Source organism: Triticum aestivum, chromosome 2D (assembly GCF_018294505.1).
Source record: "Triticum aestivum cultivar Chinese Spring chromosome 2D, IWGSC CS RefSeq v2.1, whole genome shotgun sequence".
Taxonomy (NCBI): domain Eukaryota; kingdom Viridiplantae; phylum Streptophyta; class Magnoliopsida; order Poales; family Poaceae; genus Triticum; species Triticum aestivum.
In genome coordinates, this window is record NC_057799.1 from 474,432,487 (window position 1) to 474,445,101 (window position 12,615).

Genomic DNA, 12,615 nt, shown 5'->3' on the forward strand with positions numbered 1-12,615 from the left:
AAAGTTACTATACCTAGAAACAGACGAGAGGAGGTTCTTGAGCTTGAACAAGGCTCTTATGCAGTAAAAAGAGGGATATTTGCATGAGAAATGGGTCTTCAATGTCTACCGCAGTAAATCTATATAGAGCTAAGATCAAAAAGGGGCAGTAAAATTCAAATCTACTGAGAGCCGCGATGAACTATGAAGAACAGAGGATGAACTATGAAGCCCTAGTGCGGGTCTGCCCTATGGAGTGGCGAGGACTCACCGGAGCTGAGGAGGAGCGGAGGTTGCTGCCGTTTGTCTGGACCGAGTCAGGGTGATGCAGCGGCCAAGGTTGACGAAGACCGGGGGCGCGACGGCGGCGGCAGTAGCAGAGCTCGGGCAGGGGAGTAGTGGCGCGAGGAAGAAGATGAAGGAGAGAGAAGTGGCTGAGAGCCCGTCGGGCCGGCCTATTTATAAGGCGAGCTCATAAGTGGGCGCGAGAATCAAGGAGACCACGGCGTGGTTATCTCCCCACGAAACGCCTCGATTTTCGGGATGACAGTAAATGTAAAGATCCGTTGCGGATCTGGCGGAGTAAAAAACGGGCTTAATGGAAGATGACGTCACGGCGGATTACCCGGAGTCCAGAGGATGACGTCATGCCGGGTTATGGTCTTCACACAATTGTAAGCCGGCGATTTTCTGTCGAAGGGATTGAAGACTGACATGAGCCGGCTCAAATCAATCTGGGGCCTAATGTTGAGGCTATAGACCTTAGAGTCACCCGCCAGGAGGGGCCGGGTTATTCATATGGTCGTTGCCAGAAGCCCGGAGCCAAGCTTGAAGACGATGGGCCAGAGATGGGCTCAAGACCCGGATATGGCTTAAGGCCCGTAGTTACAATCATTATTATGGTAGAACTTGTAGTGTAAGGCAAGAATAGTTGAGAGTCCGAGCCAGACACTCTTATGAGCCGGCCGGGACTCTGAGAGCTGTTGGGCGTCAGACTCCCTATATAAAGGGACGACCCGGCAGCAGTTTAGGAACAAGAAAGATCTCGTCGAGAGCCAGGCCAAGCAGTTAAGCTCCCTGGTCATCGAAACCCTAATCAATACCACCTCAAACTGGACGTAGGCTTTTATCTTCATCGTAAGGGGCCGAACCAGTATAAACCCTCGTGTTCCTTGTCCCACTTAACCCCTTCAAGCTTCCTAGTTGCGATGGCTCCACAACTAAGTCCTAGCTCGAGGACATCTGCCGTGACAATTCCACGACAGGTAATGTCATGAACTTCCTCTCCCCTAACCTAAATGGTTTTCTACGTTATATCCTGTCATGGATATCATGCTCTGCTTGTCCTTGGGAAGGATATATCCTTGAAATATGTGTTTAAACACATTTTCCTTTCCATTGTTCTGTTTAATCTAATAATCATATTTTTCTTTCCATTGTTTGGTTTAAACCTTCTTGTGATCTATATTATATAAGTAGTAATATTTCCCTGCTTATGTAAACACCTCGGTTGTACAACTCTGTCAGTAAGACCCTGTTACTATTGTTGACTAATACAATGCCCGTGCGTTGCCACATGCCTTTAATTTTTTTTCATGTTGGTGTATAAAACTTGATGATATTTTTGTGCCTTTCAATGACATCGCATGGGGACCCTTGTCGATGTTTTTAAACATCGACATAATCCATCTTTGTCTCTCTCATCCCCTACAATAATAAACATATATGTAGAAATATACCTTTTGTGTTATCATGTGTTAAATATATACAAAAAATAACAATTATTTGTATGCACCTCTTCTGATTGTGTAAAACTCGACGAGGTCTCAGTCCAATCCATCAAAGCATCATCCGAAGCCATCAGTTTTAAACTCTGACCCGAAAAAGTAAAGATATATTCATCGATTAGCTGCTAGATAATAGCATGTGACATTTTTAGTCAAAGTGAGTGGCATCGTGCCTTCTATTAGAGCGGGTCACATCCAATTTCGATATGGCTCACCTTTGAATCACTTGTTGGTAATTATTCCATAGAAATGACTTATTAGGATACGTGATATTATTCACTATATAAAAATGTGTGACATTTCTTTCAAAGCAAACAGTGGCTTTTCCCTTAAAAAAGCAATCAACAACTCATTTTCTTCTTATCTAAAAAAGGCGATTCACTCTCTCAGCCCACAACACATTGCTCACACTCATATCTCATTCCCCCAACCTACTCACCCCGCGCCGTCGCCATCTCTCCCCACCATGGAAAATCATATCCAAATAAATGCCAGCTCTATCAAAAAAATGAAAAAAAATCTAAAGATACTTTAACATTGTTATCTATCTTGGTACTGCTGCTCATCTCACTTGAAAAGAATATTTACAAATGATAATACTTTTGCTCATATCTCTTCTAAGCAACCTGATGAACATTGTAGTCAATGATACGTCCTTGGTGCTCAAATGGTGAAGCTTCTACTTCACTCCTTGCTTTCTTTAAGAATTGGCACATATTACAATCAAGGACTCCTAATCTCTTGGGCATATATCACATCAAACGATAGGGCATTCTACACAATTGTTTCCCTCCCACTGAACCTGAAGTTATTAGCCCTACACAATGGAGTTATTCATGTTGATTTTAACCTTGATGGTATACCTGGTGGATCTACCATTGAATATATCAGACTGCATATGAGGATATATGTGCCTGAATGTGATAGGGACCTGCATCCTTGATCCCAGGCTTATTAATCTTGGTGGACTCGATGAGGTCAATGTTGGCAATACTGCCATCACGAAGCCACATTTTATAATGGAAGCAACATGGTGAGACTCAAATATTGTATTACGATTTGCGAGCAGCATGTTGAACCCCAGACTGGAGTCATTCTTGTCCTTGAGGCTAGGTACAGCTTGGTAGCAATCTCTTCAAAGCAGAAGTGGCGGAACTTGATCTTGTCTTCGCCGGTCTTTTATTGGATCAGCATGCTACCACACTTGTCAGAACGACCCTCTATGAAAAAATATATTTTAAGAGACATTGGAACAATGCTTTGACAGTACAGGGTTTGTTAGCATGCACTAATCCACTAATCTTTAAAATGAATAAATGTTAGTAATTATATCAAAACCAGAAGATGAACAACACTACTGCTCTCTCCACGACATAAACCGACGAATTCTAGACTCTAACAATCCTGAATATGTATGAATAAAACAACCAGGCTCAGCTATTTTGCATAAACCATGAAAATCTATAGGAACTTCAATGTGTTCAATTGAAAAAATAGCACATGACTATAGAAAGAACAGCAGGCTTGATAATAACTAATCCATGAACAGAACTTGTTTAACACATGACTAATCCATGACTATAAAAAGTTCATTATACTCGGTCACTCGTCTGTTGCGTGCCATGATTTTTCCGTCTTTATTGACCATCATTACTTTGATCCGTCTAACTTGTTTAGCATGTAGCATGTATTCCCATATTGTATGGCTCAATCATTCAAACCTCTATATCGATCATTTACTTGCTTGTGTGGTCTGGGATGCCTTGTGTCCTGTCTATTTGTAATATGATTTTGCTGGCAGGATTTGCTTGTCTTTCTGGAAGGACTGGTTTATCGAGCGATTCTGATCAAGGTGGCCCTTGTCAGCTATTCACGTCCATAGCGATGAATGACTCAATCACTTGGCGCTCCTGTCTAGAAAAAAATCATTATAAAGTTGGCCCTAGGCGTTTCTAGTGATTTTACAAGAAGAATCAATATAAAGTCTTATAGTCTTCCTGTAGTTGTCATTCTCACGTTTGAAATTTTCAATCTTCTTCCGGACTTAGTCTGGTCCACTTAACCATGTACGCGAGGTTGTGCTTCAGGGATGGACATTCCTTATGTGAAATCCAATATGGGATACATAGTAACATCAACATGTCAGGCAAAGAGTCACATCGAAGAAAAAACACAAGAAAACTATGAACAGGTTTGTTTCTGTTGAAGACAATCAACAATAGATCATCATTTTTCTGTTTATCTGTTTTTATTTCATTTTAACAACAGGTCATCATTTTTCCATAGGCTATTCACTTAATTGGTCTCATTGAAATCATTTTGACAACACCCTAAAGGTAAAACAGAACTTGCCATGGTTTTCCATTGAGCTGAAGAATAAAATAAACCACATGCCTGGGAAGTAGATTGATACTGTTGAGTCCAAGAAGATCCATTAGAAACAGCTGATTTAGTGGCCCAAGCTTCTATAGTATATGGTGCAGTATTGCCAATGAATGTAGCAGAAATGCTTTCCTCCAATTTAGCCATTTTTAAATCAAAATCAACAATATTTTCACTGCATTTCACCACATTCAGTTATATTAAAATTTCAGGAATACAAAGTAATAATTTGACAATGGTGCTAAATAAATAAATTATTTCACTCGTAGAGTGCTAGTTCTGGTATCCTAGCAAAGTAAGCTAAATCAAAGTGTCATAGCTAAGAAAGCATACTCAAAACCTCTCTCGATTTTTTTTACACCATTACCATACGTGTTTCCAGACTTGATTTTGCTGTTAGGAGCCAGCAACAGCAGCCAGAAGCATTGGCATTATTGATGATATAACTGAACCTTTATGTAGCAAGTGTTTCAGAGATTTATATTCGACACAACAACTTGCTGAATACTACTTTGAACTTAAAAGGTGAGGGAGAAATCAAAACTTGAGTCACACAGTCACATCAATGATACGATGAGAATGAAAAAATCAATGGAAAAGTACCGCTTAATATTTCACAGTTTCATCATGGTCATCAACACCGTTAAGTTGGAATTCGAGAGTTTTAGGAAATGTGACTGTGATTCAGTAGATTTCCCTTCTGCCATAAATAATGATGTATGGATAGCTGCAACTTTTCTTCATACTATCCCAACGCACGGACACATGTAGGACAACAAAATGACAGCAATCATGGGAAAACATACCATTACCAAAATCAAAGGTATAACATAATATATTGTCAGCATGATAAAAATGAGATCATGTTAATTTCCCTATAAAACTGAGATCAAAGGTATATATTTCACAGGAATTTGACAACCACGATCATATGTTCTGAATGGCGCTTCAAGGATTAAAAAAACAGATTGCCCTACAAAAATAAAGAAATATTCAAGGAAGACAACTGATGGTTGAATCCTGAAAGTCTAAAATCTCTAGATCACATATCTAGCATCTGATACTTACATCCCTAGTAAAATATAATTTTAAAATTTCCTAGAATACGAAAAGAGCCCTATATAGCTACAAGAGATATGTATGAGGTGACAAGCTCTTACACATGTATATATGTATGAGGTGGTCAGGAGTGAATCCCTTTTCTGATCTCTTTCTTTCATCCATTGTTCTCTGTCTCGCTTGATCCAGTCATGTTCCAGCACTCCTCACAAAAGTATCACTTCCAGACTCCTAGTATGGGCCGAAAGGAGGAGTTTTATTTTTTCTGATTATACATGCAACAGGGAATAGTTAAAAAACAATAACAAATTAAATGATCATGTGGTGAACCGGCTTCTTCTCCACTGCATTTGCTGATGACATAGGAAGTCACTGCAATATGGTATTATGAAATTATTTTTCATGAAAAAATGATGATACACTTTCATCTAACCAACTTGAATACTCACTTTCCTCAAGAAAACAATCTGAATAGTCTTGTGCATGGCATGATCCAAATTCAGACGACACACTTCCTTATATGCTATCTATTAATGAACGAACGGGTACTTACATGTATATGAGGCCAGAACCAGGCGTCGCGGACAGGGTATCTGTCTTCCACATCATCAGCATGGAGGAGCTCCTCCTCGGCTGCTCACTGAAGGACGACAACGATGTATCCATTTCCCATCTCTATTGTGGAAATGCATTCTGGAAACAATAAAAGAAACAATAAAAATACAGAGAGTTATACTAAAGAAGAAAAATCCTTGCATGCCAATCGTATGAAATAGCTAATGCAATTATCCCATATATAAATGCATCCCTAACACCAGCAACCGCTCCGGAATATATTCCACGTAAAAAACGCACCGATCATAGATTTATGAGATAAAAGTAATAGAGTCAAGTTAGACTACCCAAAACGATGCATGTGGTTCTACTTGTCACTTTTGACCTTAAGTGGTTTCCGTGGACATATAGTATGATGAATTTACTACATAGTGACCTTAAATTGTTTCAGTACACATATAGAAGGATAGAAATTCTACATGTACTGGGAACTACCACCAAAGCCATGTTCTATTGGATCCAGCTTGAACAAAAAAATTATATTGATTCATCAATCATAGACATAAAGTTTGGCTCAAAGAAGGAGGACTACATACAACTTCCAAAATTTTATGTGTGCCAACCAGTGGTTTCGGGCTGACATTCAGATAGACGATGCAGCTTGGAAGTAATTCTAAATGACAGTCATTTTCCATATTATATCTGCAGGTGCATGCTAGTGCAAAGTAGTGCTACATCATGAAGTTGTTGTAAGGTACATCGGGAAATAAATAAAAATTCAGTGCAAGCATGGTTGCAAATTATTTGGCAAGAGCGTAGCGTGCAGGCCACTTACCAGGTCCGGCACCCATACGCCCCTAGTAATTAGCAATGGTGAAAAGTCTAAACCAATTGGATGGCACAATCAACAGAAGCAAAAAAAAATCCTTGGGCGCCTCTCCACGATCCGTTGCCCGGTCCACCTCGGAGTTTGGCCTGCTTCGAGCCCCGTTTGTGTTCAGCAACGGCGGCGGCCCTGCAACTGCAATCATTTATCCTAGTCTCCATAGTAGAACAATGGATGATCACAACTTCAAATTCTAGTATATACTGAATTAGTAAGGACCAGCGGGATAGCAAAAATTCAGAAAATTTCATTCCAAAATAGAAACCTCTAATTAATCAGACAATAAACTTGCCGTTTGATCTGATGATGAAAGGCACAAATGAATGGTTGTCGTGCATGCACATAAAAAATCCACACGAGAGTATGCAATCATCAATTCAATTTTTACAGCCTGGGAGTTAACACTGATAGGCCTTGCCTTGAATCAGGTCAAAACGAATGACCACAAGATTTTATTAGTACAGACTGCAGACCAAAAATTCCTCTTAAACACTTTTTACTGACTTCTGTATTGTTTTGTTCAGTACTTCAGTTCTTCAGTTTAGCATTCTAAACAAGCCAATGATGTTGAAAACAAGGTATGCTATTACAGATAGTTTTAAGGCTTGGCAACCAATGAATTTAGTAGCACACAATTAAACAACATCAGGTGACAAATTCAGCTTCCATGCTGATCCTAAATACTGCAACAAAATGTTTGACAGAATATGCAGGTCAGTTTGGCACTATAAGTTCCCAATCATTAGCTCGCCTCAGGGGTAAAACAAGCTACCATATAGTAAAGTACCAAATCACATGAGCAGTGTTGTAATCAGTCATGTAGATATTATAGAACATCACTAATTTTAACCAGTTCTGTAGTAGCTGTATAACTTTAGTGATTTTGGAAGCTTTGTAAGACTAATTCCCAAATTCCATCTGGTAGTAATTAAAAAATTCCATACAATGAAAATACTCGTATATATTTCCATCATGAACTCAATATACGTGTGAATAAATCGATAAGTAAATCAATATGGTGCATACTCTAAAATCTCAGAGATCTTTGATGTCGTAGAAGTTATTAGTCTTCTACTCGTTTCGGAAATCCCTACAGAAAAAGGGAGTACATTTCAAACTCCAGAACATGATGGTGCAAATGGTGAACTGAATAAAGCTATAATGGGCCAGTATACTACATGGAGCATAAATCTGCAACATGAATTTTGTAGTTATAGTATTATTACTTTCTTCGAAAATGAAAATCTGTTTGCAGCATGGTTGTGAAGCATGCATACATGTGCACAATCAAGGATTGAAGTCCAAATCTCAGCATGTTCCACGTCACCAGAACATCATCGTATTCCCAAGTAACCAAAAATATTGTTACTCCTGGTTGCCGTGAAATTTCTGCAACAAAGAGGGGACAATTCAGTACAAGAGATAACAGAGAGAAGGGAGACGTAGTGTTGTTGTCATTGTGCTCCCTCACCTCCCGGCCCTGCAACTTGAAACCACCGGCGCCTCTGCACTGCAACCCCGTATGCACATCGTCCCTCTCCCTCACCCGACACAAGACACACAAGCTAGCACCGGCCAAAAATCAATCAATCAATCAGTCAGTCAGGGGAAGCTTGTTGATTGACATCCAAAAATTCAATGAGTTAGAGAGCAGAATGAACTCATTAACAGCACACATAAACAACCAACCATCCCCTGGTTCAAACTGGTACTGGTACATATTTACAGATTCGACGGTTCGGTTTAGGCACCAGAAAGCAGAAAGCAGAGATATAAGATGACAGATAACATAGAACCAGAAAGCAGGACGACGACACAGAGAAAAACGTTCAGATTGCAATTCGTGTATACCAAGCTATGCTATGCATTTTGGCATAAGTTGTGGAATCACGCACATATTTTCTTTCAAATAAAAGTAGTACTCAAAGTCTGAATTCAGTTTCAAAGAACAAAGCACGCATACTGAAGTTCGATGACAGGTCGACGGAGGTTGTCCCTGCAGGACACCTTGTCGGACAGCGCTGAACTTGTTGCCGGTGATGCTAGGCACTGGGGGGACGGCATGAACAGCAGCATCGGCGGGAACAGCCTGACGAAGCATTTTAAAAGCATTCATACAGAATATAATCTTCTAGATGATAACAATAAAAAATACAAGTGCAATAATCCACCAAATGTAGGAAAGCATTGTTACAGAATATATATTCTAATCCGTGATAAATAGAGATCTGAAACCATTGATCACATGCAAGAAAACAGGAGGAGGAGGTGCACAACTACATGTAGGGCGTGCAGACGCCGCTGAACTCATGAGTCGTGGGCTCCTGTTGCTTCCGTCGATCTCGTCATCCCCAAAGTCAAGTATAGTGCCATAACATCAATCATATATGTGTTGGCATTTTACTGTACCTGTTATGACAGGGATGGCCTTGCTTTAAATAGAGCATGTTCAAAGTGTGAGAGTTCAATCAAACTCGACGAACTCATTGATGGTGTCCAATTTACCAGGAATTGGGTTCTCTCATCCAAAGCTGCCACAACTACTTAGTTTTACCTAAACAAGGAAGGCACGGTCAAACAATTTAATTCCACGCGTTGCATATTCATAAATCACATGACAGATGTACCACACATTCATAATTGTACAAAGTAACTACCAAGTCTTCCCGAAAGAATAAATCCACACACGCAATCAGCTAAACATAAAAATTTACCTCAAAAAAATAGGATGTATGGTGAGTTAGTGCTTGCACGGGTTCATATTTTCCTTACTTCTGATTCGCTCTCCCCAATATACTTGTTCAATTGATCAGGCCCCTAAAGTTACAGAAAAGGAAACATTATACAGTTTATACAGAACACAAATTAGGTAGAAAGAATATGGCAATCTCAAAATAAATTGTCGTTAGTGTTTTCCCACAACCTGGAGATCCAAGCAGAAAAAGACCAGCTCGCATGACTGGCACCAAAAAGGGAAGATGAAACCATAATTAGGTATTTAAAGCAGTAACATGAAACACTAAAACTTATAAAATGCAAATAAAAACCGCAGATCTTGGTGAACTACCTTCGATATGAATTCAGAGGTGGCTTACGGTTTTAATCTACCAATCACTATGATGACCAGATGACACATAGTTAACTGCAATACCACACGCCCTGCCCTGTTCATCGCTTAGGGCAGCAATGTGGTCACTGGATAAAGATTAAAAAAATTCAGGCGCCTGGTTTGAACAATAACACACGCCCTCCCCTGTTCCCAAAAAATACCATCAACATGGCCACTGGCTAAAGTTTCAGGAGTACCCATTCTTGGAGTCGCCCACTCGAGTCCTAAATGTTTCAGCAAAGTATAAAGTACAAAGGTTAATCATGTGTCGCTGCATGTTTCAGCAATTATATGGTAAGGAATCAAGCTATGAACTCAGGCATACCTTGGTATCTTGGCCTTCTAGTTCATCAAAGATCAGGTTCAGCCTTTCAGGTACCTAATAAGAAATAAGAACAGATTTGTCAGGTGGCAACTTAGATACCAACGATGACCGTGTATGCCTGAGACCAACAAGCAGCTCATCAGGGAGGTGGGTTAAGACAAGAAGCAGCTCATCAGGGAGGTGGTGAATCTAAGGATGCCCATCTGCACCGGGGAGCAGAACAAGATGTGGTGTGGTGAGACTGCAATAACAGGCTCATTGCCCATAACCGTGTGGCGGACATACGAAATTCAGTTTGTTCCTAGCTACTCCCTCCGTTCCTAAATATAAGCCCTTTTAGATATTCTAATGTGGACTACATACAAAGCAAAATGAGTGAAACTACACTCTAAAATACGTCTATATACATCCGAATGTAGTCCGTATTGAAATCTCTAAAAAAGGTTTATATTTTGAAACAAAGGGAGTAGATTTTATGTCCTGTATATAAATGGACCCGAGAGATGAAATTTAGTCCTCTCCCCAACCAGACATACCAGCCCCGGCTTCTTCCCAGCGGTTGTCGGATCATGCTCCAGGACAAGTTTTTTTACGAGGATTGAAATGCAAACCCTTGTGTTGCTATGCTGCCACCCAAGATAGTATTCTTGGATGAAAGTTATCAAATACCAGAATGTAACAGAACTAAACATTACATTTGTGAGATTTGAAATCACTCACCACAGAACAAGCCTATCGTCGCAAGAAAGTGCTAACGAAACACAAGTTTTATAGCAACCACGGTTTAATCATCATTTGGAACACGGTAAAGACCAACCACAAACCTAGTCACGGAAGCAGCTTCCCGGCCATGAAGCACGCGAACTTATTGCTCTAGGAGTACTCATACGGCACCCCAGCCACGGTGAGCAGCCGCTCCAGGACCTCCTTGGCCTGGTCGGGCTCCGCGGTCTCGCACTCCAGCTCGTAGTTTGTGCCGAAATCGAAGTGTGTCTCGTCGAGCTCTAGCATGAGCCCCTGCCCCTCGCCCTCCTCGAGCTCATACTAACCGCGGGTGTTCCGGAAGCCGCCGAGGCAGACGAACGGCGCTTTGTCCCCGCCGACGCCGTACTCGTCGGAGACGAGCCGGACGATGGGGGAGTCGACCGCACCGAGATGGGCGGGGTTGTCGATGCAGGTGAGGGCGAGGGCGGGGTCGAGGGGCTCCACGACCTCCTCAACGCGGCTGACGCCGGCGTCGATGCGCGGGCGGCGCTTGAGCGTGAGGACGGCGCGGGAGGGGTCGCGGTCGTCGGTGCCGTAGAGGCGGACGTTCCGCTGGGCGGCGGTGGCGGCGGCGAGGGGCCGCGCTGGGGCGTCGGTGCGGAGCAGGCGGGGCGCGAGGAAGGAGGAGAGGCGCCGGTGTGCAGCCGCGTCGGGGAGACGGAGCTTGATCTCGACCTCCATGGGGTTGGGGTTGCGGCTAGGGCTGGGGGGGCGGGGGCGGGCGGCGGCGGCGTCTACTCTGGGAGTTCTAGGGATCGAGAGGAGCGGACGAAAAAACCTAGAAAAAACCTACCAAAAAAACCAGTGGAAGGTGGGATGAAAAAAAACCGGACGAAAATGGTGGGACGAAAATAAGCCCGGAACGGAGACTACCAACTGAGACATTAGGAGTAGAGATGACATTTCGGTAGCCATCGATGGACGAGAACTTTGCCTAATGGTCCGCCTCGTTCAACGAGCAGGAAAATGGTTCTCTTCGTCCCTCTCCCTTGGTATCGATGTTGTTGCCGACATAACTAACAGACTACCCTCTGACATGCCTTGCTATCGTGACCGTGCAAGATGTCAGCCCCCTTCCTACTTTTAACCCACATGGTGGGCCCATAACCCACAGTTCCACAGGATCGAAACTTGACTCTCCTGCACCCCTTGTTCCCAAGGTTCTTCCTCGCGTGTGGCCTCGTATGTAATTCACGAGCCACCTTCCGAGAGATCATCAAATCTGTTACCGGACGCAATACTTATTCCCGATTGCTTTGAGCCCCTTTCGAGCCCTGTTTCAGGCATCGAACGGTTGCCTGCTCGCTCGAAACATCCCATGAAACCTCATTACTTTGCTCTCGTTATTTTCTTATGTTTCAATTCGAGACTTACCTTCTGCCACCTTCCCCGATGTTATCGACCAGATAGTCAACCTTGTAGAGGTTCGTTCTCCCGGAATACCCCCCTTATTCTTTCGTAAGTACGATGGAACCTCCGAAGAAAGGATGCCGACTTCAACTTAATGACTTGAAGCAGAAAAATGAAGACATCAATATAATGGATCGACCACTTTGAGAAGAGCAACCAAGACCGAGAAGATCCGTTAAAATTTCGTAACTAGACCTTTCCCCCCTTCTCTAGCTCTTAAATCTCGGGACGAGATTTCTTGTAGTGGGGGAGAATTGTGACGCCCGGATAATTAAGCTACAGTAAACCTCTGCTAATGATGCCACGTCACCTCGGTTATTGTTGATAAACTCGTGTCGGTTCGAAACCCAGTTCAAAC

At 42.2% G+C, this 12,615-nt stretch overlaps 1 pseudogene; it reads right to left on the minus strand.

The window, feature by feature from the left end:
* Positions 1-10,910: 10,910 nt before the first annotated feature.
* On the minus strand, positions 10,911-11,552 carry LOC123049613 (triphosphate tunnel metalloenzyme 3-like; annotated as a pseudogene).
* Positions 11,553-12,615: the final 1,063 nt, after the last annotated feature.